The sequence below is a fragment of the Papio anubis genome, chromosome 5 (assembly GCF_008728515.1).
Source record: "Papio anubis isolate 15944 chromosome 5, Panubis1.0, whole genome shotgun sequence".
Classification (NCBI taxonomy): domain Eukaryota; kingdom Metazoa; phylum Chordata; class Mammalia; order Primates; family Cercopithecidae; genus Papio; species Papio anubis.
In genome coordinates this window covers 57,013,003-57,030,039 of record NC_044980.1, presented here as the reverse complement: position 1 = coordinate 57,030,039, position 17,037 = coordinate 57,013,003, and the positions used below count along the sequence as shown (strand labels likewise).

Sequence of the window (17,037 nt, the reverse complement as noted above, 5' to 3'; positions counted from 1 at the left end):
GCTCACGCCTGTAATCCCAACACTTTGGAGGTTGAGGTGGGCAGATCACTTGAGGTCGGCAGATCACTTGAGGTCAGGGGTTCGACACCAGCCTAGCCAACATGGTGAAATCCAGTCTCTACTAAAAATACAAAAATTATCTGGGTGTGGTGGTGGGCACCTGTAATCCCAGCTGCCTCAGGCTGAGGCAGGAGAACGGCTTAAACCCAGGAGGTAGAGGTTGCAGTGAACCAAGATCGCTCCACTGCCCTCAGCCTGGGTGACGGAGCAAGACTCTGCTTCAAAAAAAAAAAAAAAGATTAAAATTAAAAAAAAAAAAAATTGAAAACTTTCAGACCATGACACAGATTTGAAACCTAGGAAGGAAGTGGCTATGAAGCAGGACTGAGCAGAGAAAGTCTCAGACCTTGATGCAGATCTAACAAAGTCTTGGTCAACCCTGTAGGGTGCTTCAGAGCAAGACTGCCCATTAGAGGAGTCCTGCACTGAGCCAAAATGGATATGTCCTATTACCCATGCCATGCTCTATCACTGGCTGTGGATTTCCCAGGAAATTCAAGTTCTCAACCCCAAACCCAAAGGCCCTGAAGGTACTAACAACTGCAGGTTGTCAGCTAACTGCATTCCCTGAAACTGGAATTCTTTCTTAGAGAGACATTTAAGCAGTGCACCTGCATGGCTGCCACAGCATATGAAAAAGAGGATGAGTTTAATTGGTGGTGGAAATGAAGAGTGAACCCCAGAGAGCCATAAGTAGCCCAGTCACCATCACAACCTGGGAGGAGCCTACCACTGCTGCATCAAGCCCTGCATCAATCACCATCTCTACAACATGAATAGCGAGGCTGAGACCTGGCAGCCATCCTTTCCCCAACCGCCCGTGGCAGCCCCACAACATACTAATACCCACTAGTGGGGACAAGATGATTATAGCAACAAAGGTTTTGGAGAAAGTAAAAGAGTTTAATAAAACATTGATATGGTTTTATCAACAGAAAGGAAGGAAGTATTTCAGCCTGAGGAAGATGCATTTGAGTATCAGACTACTGTGAAGAATATGAAGAGGAAATGAAGGAATTGAAGAGGCTGTGGTTGAGGTTAAAGAAATGACACACCTAGCTATCAAATCTAGTTGGAAAAAAAAAAAAAAGAAATGAGTTACCAGGGTGGATCTCCATGCAATTACCAGTAGAATTACCACAATAATGAGAATGGGGGAAAAATATGTGCATATTCCAAAAGGTAAGACCAACACAACCATTCTTATTGTTGGGCATCTACCAAGATATTCCCACCCTTCTGGGCAAGGAGTGACTTAATGTACCATAACTAGGTGTACAAAAAACAGGTGGGCCAGTGGAGCAAAACACATACCAGGAATACAGGTCACAAATTCACATGGACCTCAATTTCCAAAGACAGCCTAGAGAGATTGGCAATGAGAGGATAAAGAAAGTCAAGGAGGCCAGGCACAGTGGCTCACACCTGTAATCCCAGCACTTTGGGAGGCAGAAGTAGGAGGATGGCTTGAGCCCAGGAGTTTGAGACCAGGTTGGCAACATAGCGAGACCTCAACTCTATGAAAAAAATGTAAAAATCAACAGGGCGTGGTGGTGTCCACCTATAGCCACAGCTACCTGGGAGGCTGAGGTAGGAGGACTGCTTCAGCCCAGGAGATCAAGGTTGCAGTGAGCCATGATTGTGCCACTGCACTCCAGCTTGGGCAAGAGTGAGATCCTGTCTCCAAAAAAAAAGAAAAAAAAAAAAAAGGAAAAAAAAAAATCAAGGAGATAACATCCAGTATCAGCAGTCTTCTCAATATTGGAAACTCTACGACCTCAACCAGCAGTGCACAAATCCAGAAAGCCTTAAATCACAAGTTTGCAGAGTGAAAAGCATCTGATCTAAGACTAAACTCTAGAAGTTGAGCAGGGCAGAACTGAGAATTATGTTGCCTTATCTCTACCATAATCCAGTTTACTCATCCAACAAGAAGTGAATATTAAATTCCAGCAATAAGAAATGAATAAACAGTCTTAAGCATTTGCTTTTTGCCAATTAATCAGATAACTAGAACCATCTACACTACCTACAATACCAATGCAGCATGGGGCTTTTATTTGCACCAAAAGACGTCTCTAAAAAATGTTATTTTCCTTTTAAAAACCAACTTTGCCCAATATGCCTTTAAATATTTTTTTAATTGTCTTATATATGGCTTTTCATTGAACTACTCAAGTACTTCTTTTTAAATTGAAATACAAATTTATAATTTGTTTTCTTTTAAAATTTTTATTTTTTTCTTTCTTTTAACAAAGACATCCAATGATTTATTTCAAAAGTCAAATAGTAAACACCTGTTAACAAAGGTGTTAAGTAATAAGAGAAACAATAATAAGATACATGAAAAAATTTTCAAAGGAAAAAATCATGATATGGTGACAACATATAGGCATAACAAAGTTTCAAGCCTGGATGACTGGGAGAATGATGGCACTAGGGGGAGAACAATGAGATGCTCAAGTCTCAGTTGTTAATAGGGATCATGCATAGATGTTAATAAGACTAATCAGGACTTGAAATATCTTTCCTTAGAAAATGCAACAATCTTTCCATGTGGCCTTCCAAATACCATCCCATTTCTCTGATCCACCTGAGAAAACTCCTGTACTCCATCTTCACTAACTCATTGCCCTTTGACTCTCTTTGATTCACCATTTGCTTTACTGTGAATTATATCACATACACTTCTACATTAACAAAAAATAATAGAGCAAACACCTGTGTAACTACCACCAGCTAGGTTAAAAAACACTTTTGAAACCCCATACCTTCCCCTCTGAAAGATAACAACTGCTAGGCGCGGTGGCTCACGCCTGCAATCCCAGCACTTTGGAAGGCTGAGGTAGGTGGGTCACCAGAGATCAGGAGTTTGAGACCAGCCTGGCCAACATGGTGAAACCCCGTCTCTACTAAAAGTACAAAAAATTAGCTGGGCATGGTGGTGCGTGCCTGTAATCCCAGCTACTCAGTAGGCTGACGCAGAATTGCTTGAACCCGGGATGCAGAAGTTGCAGTAAGTCAAGATCGCACCATTGCACTCCAGCCCAGACAATAAGAGCAAAACTACGTCTCAAAAAAAAAAAAAAAAAAAAAAGTACTAAAAGTAACTACCCTGGCATTTGCGATAATCATACTTTGTCTTTTCTTTATAGTTTTATCACCTTTAAATGTAACACACTCACATTTGAGATAATTATACTTTGGCTTTTCTTTATAGTTTTATTACCTTTAAATATAACACACACTCACAAATCTAAAGTTTACTTCTCTTTAAATTGCATATGCATGGATTAACACTACTTTAAGATTTGTGGGTTTTTTTTTTTTGCTCAAGACTATTTTTTGTGATTCATTTATGTCATATATATAAAATGTATATAACTTATTTTCACTACAATATAGTATTTAATTGCATGAATATACATTTTATCTATTCTACTATCGGACATTTGAGTTGTTTTTATGCTTCTGCATTTAGGAACAATGATGCTATGGACATTCTTACATATGTGTACTGGTACAAATGTGCAATAATTTCTCTAGAATATATAAGAGAAGAAATACAGAATAATTGAGTCCACATATATAAAACCTTTCTCTTCAGTGCCATGATGTTTCCTATCTATAGTAGCTGTGTGATAGTTTGTATATTCATCCCTGCCTAAATCTCATGTGGAACTGTAATCCCTATATTGGAGGTGTGGCCCCGTGGAGATGATTGGATGGTGGAGGTGACTAGATCACTGGGGTGGATTTCTCATGAAGGTTTAGTACCATCCCCTTGGTGATGAGTGCTGTCCTCACGACAGTGAGTTCTGTTCTCTGGCTGTTCAAAAGTGTGTGGCATCTCCCTCTCTTGCTTCTGCTCCCCCTTAGCCTTCATGAGGCCTTCCCAGAGGCTGAGCAGATGCCAGCATCATGCTTCCTGCAAAGCCTGCAGACCCACAAGCCAATTAAACCTCTTTTCTTTATAAATTACCTACTCTCAAGTATTTCTTTATAGCAATGAAATATGGACCTAACACACAGTATCTAAAATGATTTGTAATCCCCCTAGCAATTACTTGACATTCATGAAAACACTTAATATTAGTCAGATTTAATGTATCAAATATGGTTCTAATTTCTCTGATTTAATGAGGTTTTGCCTATTTTTGTGCCTGTTAGCCATTCAGGCCTTTTGAGTACTGACTTGAGTGTTGGGGCCTTTCTCTTTTGGCTACTTCTCTACAGGAATTCTATATATATTCTTGGTATTAATCTTTTGTTGTATGTATAACAAATATTTTCTACAAAGTTGTGGCTTATCTTTTCATGTTCTCTATGGTGCCTTTTGATGCATTTAAGTTCTTGATTCTAATGTAGTCAAATATTTGTTTTTCCATTATGGGTTTTTTTTGTTTTTTGTACATTATGAAATTTTTCCTAAGATTGAGATCCGTAAAACAGTCTCTTACCTTTTAAAGTTTTACAAGCCGGGTGTGGTGGCTCAGGCCTGTAATCCTAGCACTTTAGGCGGCTGAGGTGGGCAGATCACTTGAGATCAGGAGTTTGAGATCAGCCTGGCCAACATGGTGAAACCCTAACTCTACTAAAAATACAAAAAATTAGCCAGGTGTGGTGGTGGGTGTCTGTAATTCCAGATACTTGGGAGGCTGAGACAGGAGAATTGCTTGAGCCCAGGAGGCAGAAGTTGAAGTGAGCCAAGATCATGCCTCTACACTCGAGTCTGGGTGACAGAGCGAGACTCTGACTCAAATAAATAAATAAAATTTTACAAAACCTTTCATATTTGAGACCTTAATCCACTGGCATTTTGATATTTTTTGTATAACACAATTTCCTTTCCAGGACCATTTCCTGAAAATCCCCTTTCCCCTCTACTTATCAGCAATAATACCTGTGTCATAGTTCAAGCATACATGCATGAGTTTATTTCTTTATCCCTGAACTAAAATTATACTTAGTATTATAGCTTTGCTTATTATTAAGTCTTGCCATATAAAATAAGTCCTCCTGCCTTATTGTTCTTTAAGAGTCTCTTTGATCTTCTTGGCCTTTTGCATGTCTGTATAAACTTTCGAATCAGCTTGTGAAGTTCCAAAAATCATATAAACCAATAATCACGAAACACTACCTGTTGGGATTCTGATTGGAATTGCATTGTCTGTTTTGTTCGGATTTTTATATCATTAATTAAGACTGATACTGGCCAGCAATTTTCCTTTCTCAAAGCTACTTTTTTTTTTTTTTTTTTTTAAGAGTTCGGAGTCTCACTCTGTGCCCAGACTGAAGTATGGTGGTGTGATCATGGCTCACTACAGCCTGTGATCCTCCTGCTTCAGCCTGCCAAATAGCAAGGATTACAGGCATGCACTACCATGCCTGGCTACTTTTTTTGTAGAGACAGGGTCTCGCTATGTTGACAAGGCTGGTCTTGAACTTCTGGTCTCAAGCAATCCCTCTGCATCAGCCTCCCAAAGTGCTGGGACTACAGGTGTGAGCCACTGCTGCCAGCCTCTCATAACAATCTTACACGATTTTGGTATCATGGTTATACCTTTTTTTTTTTTTTTGAGACAGTCTTGTTCTGTCGCCCAGGCTGGAGCGTGACGGTGTAATCTCGGCTCACTGCAATCTCTGCCTCCCGGGTTCAAGTGATTCTCCTGCCTCAGCCTCTTGAATAGCTGGGAGTACAGGCACGTGCCACCACACCTTGCTAATTTTTGTATTTTTAGTATAGACGGGGTTTCACCACGTTGGCCAGACTGGTCTGGAACTCCTGACCTCAGGTGATCCGCCCACCTCAGCCTCCCAATGTGCTGGGATTGCAGGCATGAGCCACCGCGCCCGGCTGGTTATGCTAATCTTATAAAATGATTTTCTATAGCAGAGTTTTCCCTTTCCATACTCTAGAATAGTTGTATTTGGTAGGCACTTGTTAAACCATCTTGCTTTGCGTTATTATAAGATCCAATTTCCTTAATAATTATAGAATTATTAGTTTTTTGTTTTCATAATTATGTTTTTCTAGGAGTTTTAGATAAAGTTTCCGTATTTTTGGCATCAAGCTCATAGTATCTGTTTATTGCCTCTGGCATCTGATATGATGTCAACATTTTCATTCCTAATATTTTGGTAAACTTTTTTCTCTTAATCTCACCTGGGATTTGTTCATTTGTCTTTTCCAAGAATAATCCTGGCTTTGTTGAGCCTTTTTTATTAGGTTATTATGTACTTAATTTCTGCTATTATTACTTCTTTCTTTCAACTTACTTTGGGCATATTTTACTGTTTCTTCCCCTTAAATTCTTAAGATGAATGCTTAAGTCATTCACCATCCTTATTCTTTCTTTTTTCTTTATAAGCAGCTAAAGCTACACATTTCTTTCCCAGAACTGCTTTAGCGGCATCTTACAAGTTTTTACATGTAGTATTTTTGTTATTGTTCAGTTCCACCTATTTTTCTAATTTTCATGATTTTTTGTCTCATGAGTTATTTAGAAATATTCTCAAATTCCACACATGGGAGTTTTCTAGGTATCCTGTTAACGATTTCTAAAGGTGAGATAACTGACCAATCAGGACAGACAGAGCCACAATAATTGGCATGACTTTCCCAGTGCCCAGTGGCTGAATACCCCTGTATTTCTACCATAACTGTACTGGGCTGCCTTCCTTGACGGAAAATTTCTTATAAATCTAGCTCTAGGAGCAAATCAGCCCCATTTAAAAATCAGCATTTTTAGGAGGAGCCACACAAGTCCTTGTCTTCAAACAATGGAACTGACTCTGACTCTCCTTTTTTAAAGTCTCTTTCTGCCGCATCATCCTACAGGAATCACTTTTGACATCCATGCCTGCTTCAGCCTCACCCATCTCTTAGAATTCCTGTTCCATTACTAATCCACGATCTTGTTTTTGAGCTCAGCTATGCCTTTTTGGTTTCTTATGTGTTTGGGACAGAAGGATGCCAATACGTGAACTTTAGTGTACTATTTTGACCAGAAGTCTCAATCCATCTTCAAGTCATAAGTCATATTCATAGAAAATGAGGTCAGATTTGAAAATTCTAAGTTTTCATTGTTACATAAAATCAGTACTACCATATAAAAGATAACTTATAGTTTCAAAAACTCTATGGCTTTTTAAAACTTAAAATCCAGAGACATATTTAAAAGTTTTCCATTTTAATTCAATCTAGTTGTAAAGATAAATTAGTATAGAAAATGTCATGTTAGAAGTAAAACAAAACACTTGCAAAGAATTTTTTTGATTTTTTATTAAAATACATTTAATTAAAAATAATACCCACTATGGCACTCTCCTCCATTGAGAGGGAAAGGGTGATGAGGAGGGGCTGGCAATGCTCACCCCTAGGAATCCGGACAAGCCCTGCCTCCCAGGTTCCCCTCTATATCCCCAGCTTTCCAACAGGCTTTGACCTCCAGGCAATTGGTTCACAGTTGCAAGTGCTTGTGGCCCTCCTTTGAGCTCCTCCAGGCCCACCCGTGTATAGAATTCAAGGGCCACCTGGACAAACTCTGTGCTTTTTCTCATTCTTGGGATCCTTCGTTTATGCTACAGAGAGGATCTGGGGGGCAGAGTGGAGTCTCCACTAGCTGGGGTAAGAGAGGAAACGGACAGTAATGGGGGACAGGGCCAAGAAGAGGGATGGTGATGAATACTCCAGAGCAGGATCAGGTAGCAGGGCACTGGGTCACTCAGCATGTCTGGGTCACTCCAGGCCCAGTAGCTCCATGCACGGCTCATCTTCTAGCCCTAGCCCCAACTCCAACCTGCTACTGACACCTCAAAGCCAGACATAGCAGCCAGGGTTGCTGCAATCTCCTTAGAGAAACCTGGGGAGGAGTCTCCTATGAGGATGATGTTAAGACTTGAGCCACAGCAGCAGCAGTGGGGGGTCAAGTTCTGGTGGTTGAGGGTGTGGGGATCCTGAGGGCCGGCCACGGGCCCCTCACCTTCTAAAAATCCAGGCCCTTTGGAAAAGCCAGGGGGATCCATCACCAGGCTGGTTTATGGGCTCTCCATGCTGAACTGCTCCAGTTCCCCAGGCTGAAGTCACTCATTGGCCAGTGAAGACTTGCCCAACCCCAGGGGGCCAAGGTGGGTAGTATTCCATAATCCAATTGCCTGCCCAGGGGCTGCCCACCTGCACTGAGCAGGCCTGAGAGGGCAGGTCTGGCTGCTGCAGAGACTTTGGGGTATGTGGCTGGATGTGCAGATTACTGGTCTCCAGGGGGACACCCTGAGTGATGGAAGACAGGGTGGGTGACATTGGCAAAAACTGTTTAGGCCGCTGCTGTTGGGACCTTCTGGCATCAGCTGGACCTGCGGGCAAACTGAGGGAGCTGAGGGGTACAAGGCAGTGGTGGGGGGGAAGCCCAGGAGTAGAGGTTGAGTAAGTTAGGGGCAGATGAAGAGTAAAGTGGAGGACGAGAGGAGGAGGAGGAAGAGGAAGAGGGGGAGGGGGAGGAAAAGGGGGAGGAAGAGGAGGATGAAGAGGGGGAGGAGGAGGGGGAGGGCCAGGGGTACTTAGTGAGAGGTGGCCCAGGAAGGTAGTAGGCAGGGCATGGTGGGCCAAGGAGGAGGGAGGTAGTGATGGGTGGCTGTGGGAGCCCTGAAGATGGATCTGAAGACTGCTTAGGGAAGCCTGGAGATCGGGATTGCTTAGGGAGGACCGCAGGGATGGGTGGCTAAGAGGTCAACAAAGTCCTGGTGCATCATGACCTGGGCCCAAGACCAGGCCCAGGCCCTCACTAATGCCCAGGTGAGTCATGATGTGAGTCAAATTGGAGGTACTGTTGCCCCTATTCAGACTAAGGTAGGCTGTCTCCTCAGGGTCCAGGGGGTGGGCAGTGCTGGCGGAAAGTGCAAACTGGTGAGGTCAGGTAGGGACCTCCTCCTATATCCAGTATTTGTGGCAGGTGGGAGGACAGGCACATTGACAAGCTGGCCAGGAGATGGAAAGATATTAATTCCAGGGACTTCATTAAGACCAGGGTCAGGAGGAAGGTGATGACAGCTTCTAAGTATCCCATGGCTTCAGCAAATGCTTGTCACCTAGGAGAACTTCTCTTCAATAGCAGGTACTCTGGAGTCCATTTTACCACCCAGAAATGTTGGGTGGGCAGGATGCTGGGAGATGTGGGGCCTGAATAAGTATCCTGGGAACTGGGGTTCATCACACTTGTGTGAAGGGCAGAGTCAGAGCTCGTCCTGTTAAATGCAGATGCTGGGCAAAAGAGGTACCCCTTCTCTGCAGGGAAATTGTCCCAGGGGATAGTCCTTAACCAGCTGGACACTTGGGGAGGAGATAAGTAGGCAGGACTATAGGGAGAGCTGTCAGTGTGGTAGGGTACTGGCAGAGAACCACCATACCAGGAGCTCCTTGTTTATGGCAGTTGCAGTTTTTGGGTGTGTAACTGGGTGGAGCCGATGTCCATTATCATCTCCTCGAGGTCCACTGCGTCCTCAGCCTGACACTGCTTCTTGCAGCATGATCTCACTAAACTTGCACAGATTGAAAGCCAAGGCTGTGGCTGAACAAGGCTCATTTGCCCCTGCCCCCAATGTCACCATCTTCCTCCCCTGTTCCTTCCTGACACCCTCACAGTACAAGCCACTGTTCCTCCCTCAACACCTCCCAGCATCCTACTCCAGCCGAAGCCACTGCCGCCTCAGCCTCACGAAGAGTTTTGGAAAGTACAGGCAAACCCTTCAGAATAGCTCCCCAATCATTATTTTCCCAATAGAACACCTCTTGGTTTTTAATACCAAAACCTCCTAAAATGTACTTTTCTCACAATGCAAGATTTTTCTGGCCAATATTTATGTAAGGAAAGATTTATATTTGTATATGACAAAACTCAATTGGCATTTTAAATAAAAGAGTGTGTAAGAAAAGTTTGGAGCTACATTCCAAATATAATCGACAGACTGTTAGAATCACAGTAGACATAAAAAATCATGCCAAGTTATCAAAGTGATACAAAATGTAGGTACAGGATGATGCTTTTATCATATTCAGTACGAGCCATTTACTAACACAGTTTGCTTGTCCTCAATGTTTCTATAGCCTCTCATATATTTGTTTAGCCTTTGTTTTGTTTATTGCTGAGTATCTAAATATTTAAGAAAATGCTGACGAAAACAGTGGGAATGGGCAAAAAGCAATTATAATGGAAGAAAAGATTTTACTATATATAAACCTGATCTGTTAATCTCATTGTTTATTGATCACACATGATGATATTTTACTTATACAAAGGTAATTAATAGTGGTTAGTTACATTTCTGAATGTGGTTAGGGAGTTCATGTTGATAAGACTGCCATTTTTTCCCATTTAGTCTACATTCAACCATTTGACCTAAAAAAATGACAATCTCATATGGTTCAACTTAATATAAAAGTAATGTTCACCCCAAACTTAGATGTCAAAAATTTATAAAAATAAAATCTGCTAAATGAAACATAATATTTTGAAATATAATCTTTAATCAAAGCCATTTTATGTTTAGCTCATTTTAAGAAATATTTTTTACCTCATTTAAGGCTCAACTTTTTGTTAGGGTGAAATTAAAGGAAAAACAGTTCAGATCTCAACTTTTTAATATCTGTTGGTAAATATCAAGACACATGATTTTTAAAAAGAAAAAAGCCACAAATGACTGAACGGAACATACATGCAAATTTAAGCCATCTTTGCTTCAGTGAATAAAAATAAACACATGGAATTCATATTTCAAGACTTGCTAATCTTTAAGATAGTTACTTAAGATCTGGTATTAGTGCTATTTGTCATAAAAGCTCATATATTCATTGAGCTGTCAAAAACAAGTTTTACATGTTGACAATTGCCTTTTGGTCTCTGAATACAGGATCCTATTATATGTTTTCTAGTTCACAGCTGAGTTCACAGCAGCTGTGAGGCTAAGAAATGCCAGCAACCAATTAGGCTGGCATAAACCTTGTCTAGCATATAAAGTATAATTTGGTTGCAAATGGAGGAGACAAGAGCCAAAATAAGTCAGCCAAGAATACTAATAAAATTTCATTACAAGTATTTTTAAAAGTCAGAATATTAAAAATCTAACAAAAATATGTATTTTATTAAGAGGATATAGTAGTAGAACGTTAGGAAAAATACAAAAAAGCAACAATCAATTCTTTTCAGATCCAAGCAGTTTTTTAAAAGGTTGCAGTTGTTTCTGACATACTTAGGATTACAAACTCTATTTTTTTTTTCTATTTCTAACTACCCTAATCATAGGATTGTGATATATGACTATACATATGCCAAGTCTTCCCCCAAAGTGAATATTATTTTTATCAGTTCCCCTTTAGATGTTTCTATGAAAATTTCTCTTCATACTTTTAAGATATTAAGACCTTTACAATTTTGTTTTTTTTTCTTGAGACGGAGTCTCACTCTGTCACCTAGGCTGGTGTACAGTGGACGATCTCAACTCACCAGAACCTCTGCCTCCCAAGTTCAACAAGCAATTATCCTGCCTCAGCCTCCCAAGTAGCTGGGATTACAGGCATATGCCACCATGCCTGCAATCCCATAAAAAGAATTTTTTTTTTTTTAGACAGTCTTGCTCTTGCTGCCCAGGCTGGAGTGCAATGGCGTGATCTCAGCTCACCACAGCCTCTGCCTCCCCGGTTCAAGCGATTCTCCTGCTTCAGTCTCCCAAGGAGCTGGGATTACAGGCATGCGCCACCACGCATAGCTACTTTTGTAATTTTAGTAGAGATGTGGTTTCTCCATGTTGGTCAGGCTGGTCTCAAACTCCCGACCCCAGGTGATCTGCCTGCCTTGGCCTCCCAAAGTGCTGGGATTACAGGCATGAGCCACCACGCCCTGCCTGGACCTTTATAAAAATTTCAAAACCTAAATATGTATAAGAACAACAACTTAAATTATTAGCAAAAATAAAACTTCAGTTATAAGATTGTTTATAATGGCTATTTCCAAACCCTTTGAAGTTGTTTAAATCTGTTTTGTTTAAAGTATGATAAATTTAAAATATAACAAATCAATGCTTTATAAAATATTACTACAAAAAATATAATTTAAAAATTTTTACACATATTTTTAAAAAGTAGTCACTGGTGAGTCACATGAATACAGCCATGTAAAGAAAATTAATAGGAAAATCTAGTTTACATGCCAATAAATTAAAATATATAGTGTATCTATTCTTGATAAAACCTCTAGCAACCCCTTCCATTTTCAATCAGAATATCACCAAATAATTTAAAAGCATTTTTAATAGACTTTTAAAAATATGCTAATAAAACTAATTATCTCCTGTACCTCTCAAGCAGCAACTAAGAGGAAAACATGCATAAATATCCATTCTCAGAAGAACAAAGAAATATTACTCTGAATTGTAAAATCACACATTCAGACCAAGTGTCTGGCAGAACAATGTTGTTTCCAGAAGAAGAGTACAATAAATAAGCTTATTCAAAGTGGTTGGTAAACAGACACTTGAAGGAAATACTTTCTTCCAAGTCATTCCGCACCAGATAAATTATCTTAGAACACACTGACGGTAAAACCTTTGCCACTTCATATCAGGTGATTGATTAAAACCTTTCTTAAATAACAGGTTTTCCATCTTTCTTTCTTTTTTGAGACAGGGTCTCACTCTTGCCTAGGCTAGAATTCAATGGTGCAACCTTAGTTCACTGAAACCTCTGCCTCCCGGGCTCAAGTGATCCTCCCCACTCAGCCTTCCGAGTAGCTGGAACCAGAGGTGCCTGCCACCACACCCGGCTAATTTTTATGCTTTTTGTACCAGCCGGTTTTTGCCATGTTGCCCAGGCTAGTCTCAAACTCCTGGGCTCAAGTGATCTGCTCACCTCGGCCTCCCAAAGTGCTGGGTCTACAGGCATGAGCCACTGCACTGTGCCCGGCCCCATTTTTCTTAAATGATAATTAGGTACATAAAATAGTGGTTCCAATCAATTGTATATTTAGTTATTAAAACAATTACCACTGTAGAATGCAAATTCAAAAATTGTACTGCCATCTTTCCAAGTTAAATCATAGAAAAACATGTTAATAAGCTTTCATTGTCTAAAGAGGTTTAATATTGGTCTTTTAAAACAGATACAATTCCTTTCTTCAGCTTATTAAAAGAATTCTAAAAGGATGCTCCTTTAAGAACATGAAAATAATTCCCCTCTTTAATACATTTATATTATAATCTTATCATAACCGCAAAATGGAGAAAAGTTGGGAAAACAAAGATTGTCAAATGTTGCTTTAAAATAGACTAAAATGACAAGGATGCTACAAAAAAGCATTATTTAGAAAGTGGAAGTTAACTACACAGTAATATTCATAGTAATGTTAACTACACTAATAGTCACACATTATATCTTGGTTTCGTCAACTACCTCAAAGCGGTTATTATTTATAATCTAACAGTAAATGTCAATTTATTCCTAGGTGCCACTGACCAATAAATGAGGACAGAAAGAAATTTGATTTGTTGGAGGTCACACAGCAGATCAGCAGCAGATCCAGCAGAAGTCAAAGTCTCAAACTCTGATATTCAGGTTGTGTTAGCTAATCTAAGCAGTGAGGAAAAGAATCCTTCATGAGGACTATGTAGCATTACACCTTCTTCAATAGCTTTAGTGGAACAAGAAGCCATTAGAGAAGGACATAAATAATGTCTCAGCTGACACTGGTAACAGTGCTGTTGCTGTTTAGTAAATCTCTGGGGAATGTGACTTCTCCAAACATAGAGACTTTTTTGTTTGGTTTATCACTCTTAAGATGTTAGTTTTTTAACTAAACCGAAAGTTTTAGTATTTCTTTTCTTAGACATTAAACACAAACCTGAAAGTCTGACACAAGGAGAGGAAAAAGGAAATGATATAGCTCAGATTTTCATTAAGAAAATACAACTTAAAAATGGGACAAATTTTATTCATATTGAAAACAAACTATGAATTTTCAAATTCTTACCTCAACTATTGTTTTGAAAAGGTATATAAAAACTCAATAGTGCTCAGTTCCTATGGGGTGATGGGGAAACTTCGGATCTGTTGAGCTGCACACTAACAATTAAGGTAGCATTATTATTTAGAAGGGCCCATTGTGCAGCTTTTTAGAAAAGTTTCATTCAGAATTTGCATAAGAATAATAAGAAAAATGTCATAAAAGAGCTATGATAGCATCAAAAAGTATTAAATCAGGCCGGGCACGGTGTCTCACACCTGTAATCACAGCACTTTAGGAGGCTGAGGTGGGCAGATCACCTGAGATCGGGAGTTTGAGATCAGCCTGACCAAAATGGAGAAACCCCGTCTCTACTAAAAATACAAAATTAGACAGGTGTGGTGGTACATGCCTGTAATCCCAGCTACTAGGGAGGCTGAGGCAGGAGAATCGCTTGAACCCCGGAGGCAGAGGTTGCAGTGAGCTGAGATCAGGCCATTGCACTCCAGCCTGGGCAACACGAGCAAAACTCCGTTTCAAAAAAAAAAAAAAAGTATTAAATCACTGTAGTTTCCTGATGTTATTCAGCATATTTGGGGCTGGGGAAAGGCAGGGTTAAAACACCATCCAAAACCACTTGTAAAGAGAACAAAAAAACCAAAATTCTAAAATCACGATGTAATATGATTATGATTCTAGCTGAAATAGTAACAATGTTAAAAAAAAAAGTTAACTAAATCTCAAAATCTGTAAGTCTCAATTAAAAGGTTGTTCTTCATATCTACATTCCTTTCGGTAACAGACTATACTAAATGTATCTTTACTCATGTGTTAAAGAATAAAAGATTTCCTATTTAGAATACCAAAGACTTTTACAGTGGTGGTGTTGAAGCAACATGTTGCCAATAGTTCAAAATTCTGAAGAACTCTTTCCCAGGTGTTCTCCTGAATACACTGAGCGATGCTATCTAATTGTGCCCTGGCTTAAATTTTTATTTACCCAAAAGGGAATTCCATACCAATATAGCTGTGCTATTCTGTGAACTTTTCACAGCTACATATACATATCATCGTCTCTTATGCATACATCCTAACGAGACAGGGATCTTGTGGAATGTTTTTCAACTGTCAGTGCAATGTTACTATTCCCCCACTCTGTCATCTCAACTGCTGCTCCACTCTACTTATGGGAAGCCTATGATGATAGTGGCCCTGAGTCACGGAAATTTCTACTTTCAAAGCCTGGCGAATTTCGGTTAGGAGAATAAATGATCACTCTTCTAAGCCCTTTTACCACTAGGGTAAAATGTATATTTCAAATTCAGTGCTGCCAGAACTAAAGATACATAAAGAAGAATGAGATCATTGAAGCTCCGTGTGGCAAAAAAGGCTAAAGTCAGATTATGAGTTTGGTTTTGTACATGTGAAGTTCAAGATATCTGTCCAGTGGAGATATGAAGTAGGCTGTCTAATAGACTGGAGATGGTCAAAGCTGAAGAAAAAAGCTTGGGGATTGTCAATTCAAATCATGCATTCTCAGTGGGGGTGATATCCCCAAGGTGGTAAAAACTGGCTCTTTGGAAGGGCAGATCTTAGATATTACAATGGTTTATGGCCCTTCGAAGGGCCACAACCCATAAATAGATGTAGAGAAATTTCACTGCGAAGGGGTGATTAGGCAATAAAGTAGTCAAAAGGTTTCTCAGGCAGAGCAATAATGGAAAAAAGGTTTGCAAAACACCAATATAAACAGTATTTTTTAAGACAATCAAAGTGGATGCGACCACTAAGAGAATGAGAGTAGAAGTTATGATCTTTGAAGTTCTGTACAGAGGTCAGGGAAATGAGATACCAGCAAAGGAGATCAAGAAGTTACCAGAGAAAAAGAAGAAAAATCAGAAGAGTAGTCACAGAAGCTAAGTGAAGGTATTTCAAACAAAAGGGAGTGAATTAACTGTGTCAAATGCTGCTAACAGATCAAGTAAAATAGGAGCAATGCCTAAAAGTGAGAGTAGTCAAGAGGTTTTTGTTTTTTCTTTGAGGCAGTGGTTGGATCTCAACTCACTGCAATCTCCGCCTCCCTGGCTCAAGGAATCCTCCTACCTCAGCCTCCTGAGTAGGTAGGATCATGGGCATGTGCTACCATGCCCTGCTTACCTTTGATATTTTTTGTAGAGAAGGAGTTTCGCCATGTTGCCCAGGCTGGTCTCAAACTCCTGGGCTTGAGCGATCTGCCTACCTCAGCCTCCCAAAGTGCTGGGATTATAGGTGTGAGCCACCACACCCAGCCTAAGAGGATTTTTTTTTGATGGGAGAAATAACAGCATTCCCATATTGATAGAAATGATTCAGTGAAGAAAATAACTGTTGATGCAGCACAGAGAGACCACTGAAGTTGTGACTGGGCAGGTGAAAAGAGGTAAGATCCAGCATACGAGTGGAGGAAAGGGGCCTAAAAGAGGAACAGAAAAAATGTGTCCACAGCAAAGTAAGAAAGGCAGTCATAGGCACAGATGCTAGTACTTGGGTAGATGTGGCTGACTTGTAGTTCTTTTCTGGTTGCTTATATTTCTTGGTGGTGAAATGACAAGCAAGGCCATTTTGCTGAGAGTGTGGGTGAGCCAGGAGCAAACATCCTCAAGGAATGAGGAAAGTTGGCAATATCAGTAAGATTTCTATTTGATCCCAGCACTTTGGGAGGCTGAGGTGGGTGGATCACGAGGTCAGGAGATCAAGACCATCCTGGCTAACACAGTGAAACCCTGTCTCTACTAAAAATACAAAAAATTAGCCAGGTGCGGTGGCGGGCACCTGTAGTCCCAGCTACTTGGGAGGCTGAGGCAGGAGAATGGCATGAACCCAGGAGGCAGAGCTTCCAGTGAGCCGAGATAGCGCTACTGCACTCCAGCCTGGGCAACAGAGCGAGACTCCGTCTGAAAAAAAAAAAAAAAGATTTCTATTTGAGAAACCAGATATATGGTGTCTCCAC

General features: G+C 40.3%; 1 protein-coding gene and 1 pseudogene across 4 annotated transcripts in view; both read right to left on the bottom strand.

Moving 5' to 3' along the window:
• KIF2A (kinesin family member 2A) overlaps window positions 1–17,037 on the bottom strand; it is an 85,441-nt gene that overhangs the window by 47,338 nt on the left and 21,066 nt on the right. The gene's annotated exons all lie outside the window — the stretch shown is intronic.
• LOC110743468 lies at window positions 5,855–11,569 on the bottom strand (annotated as a pseudogene).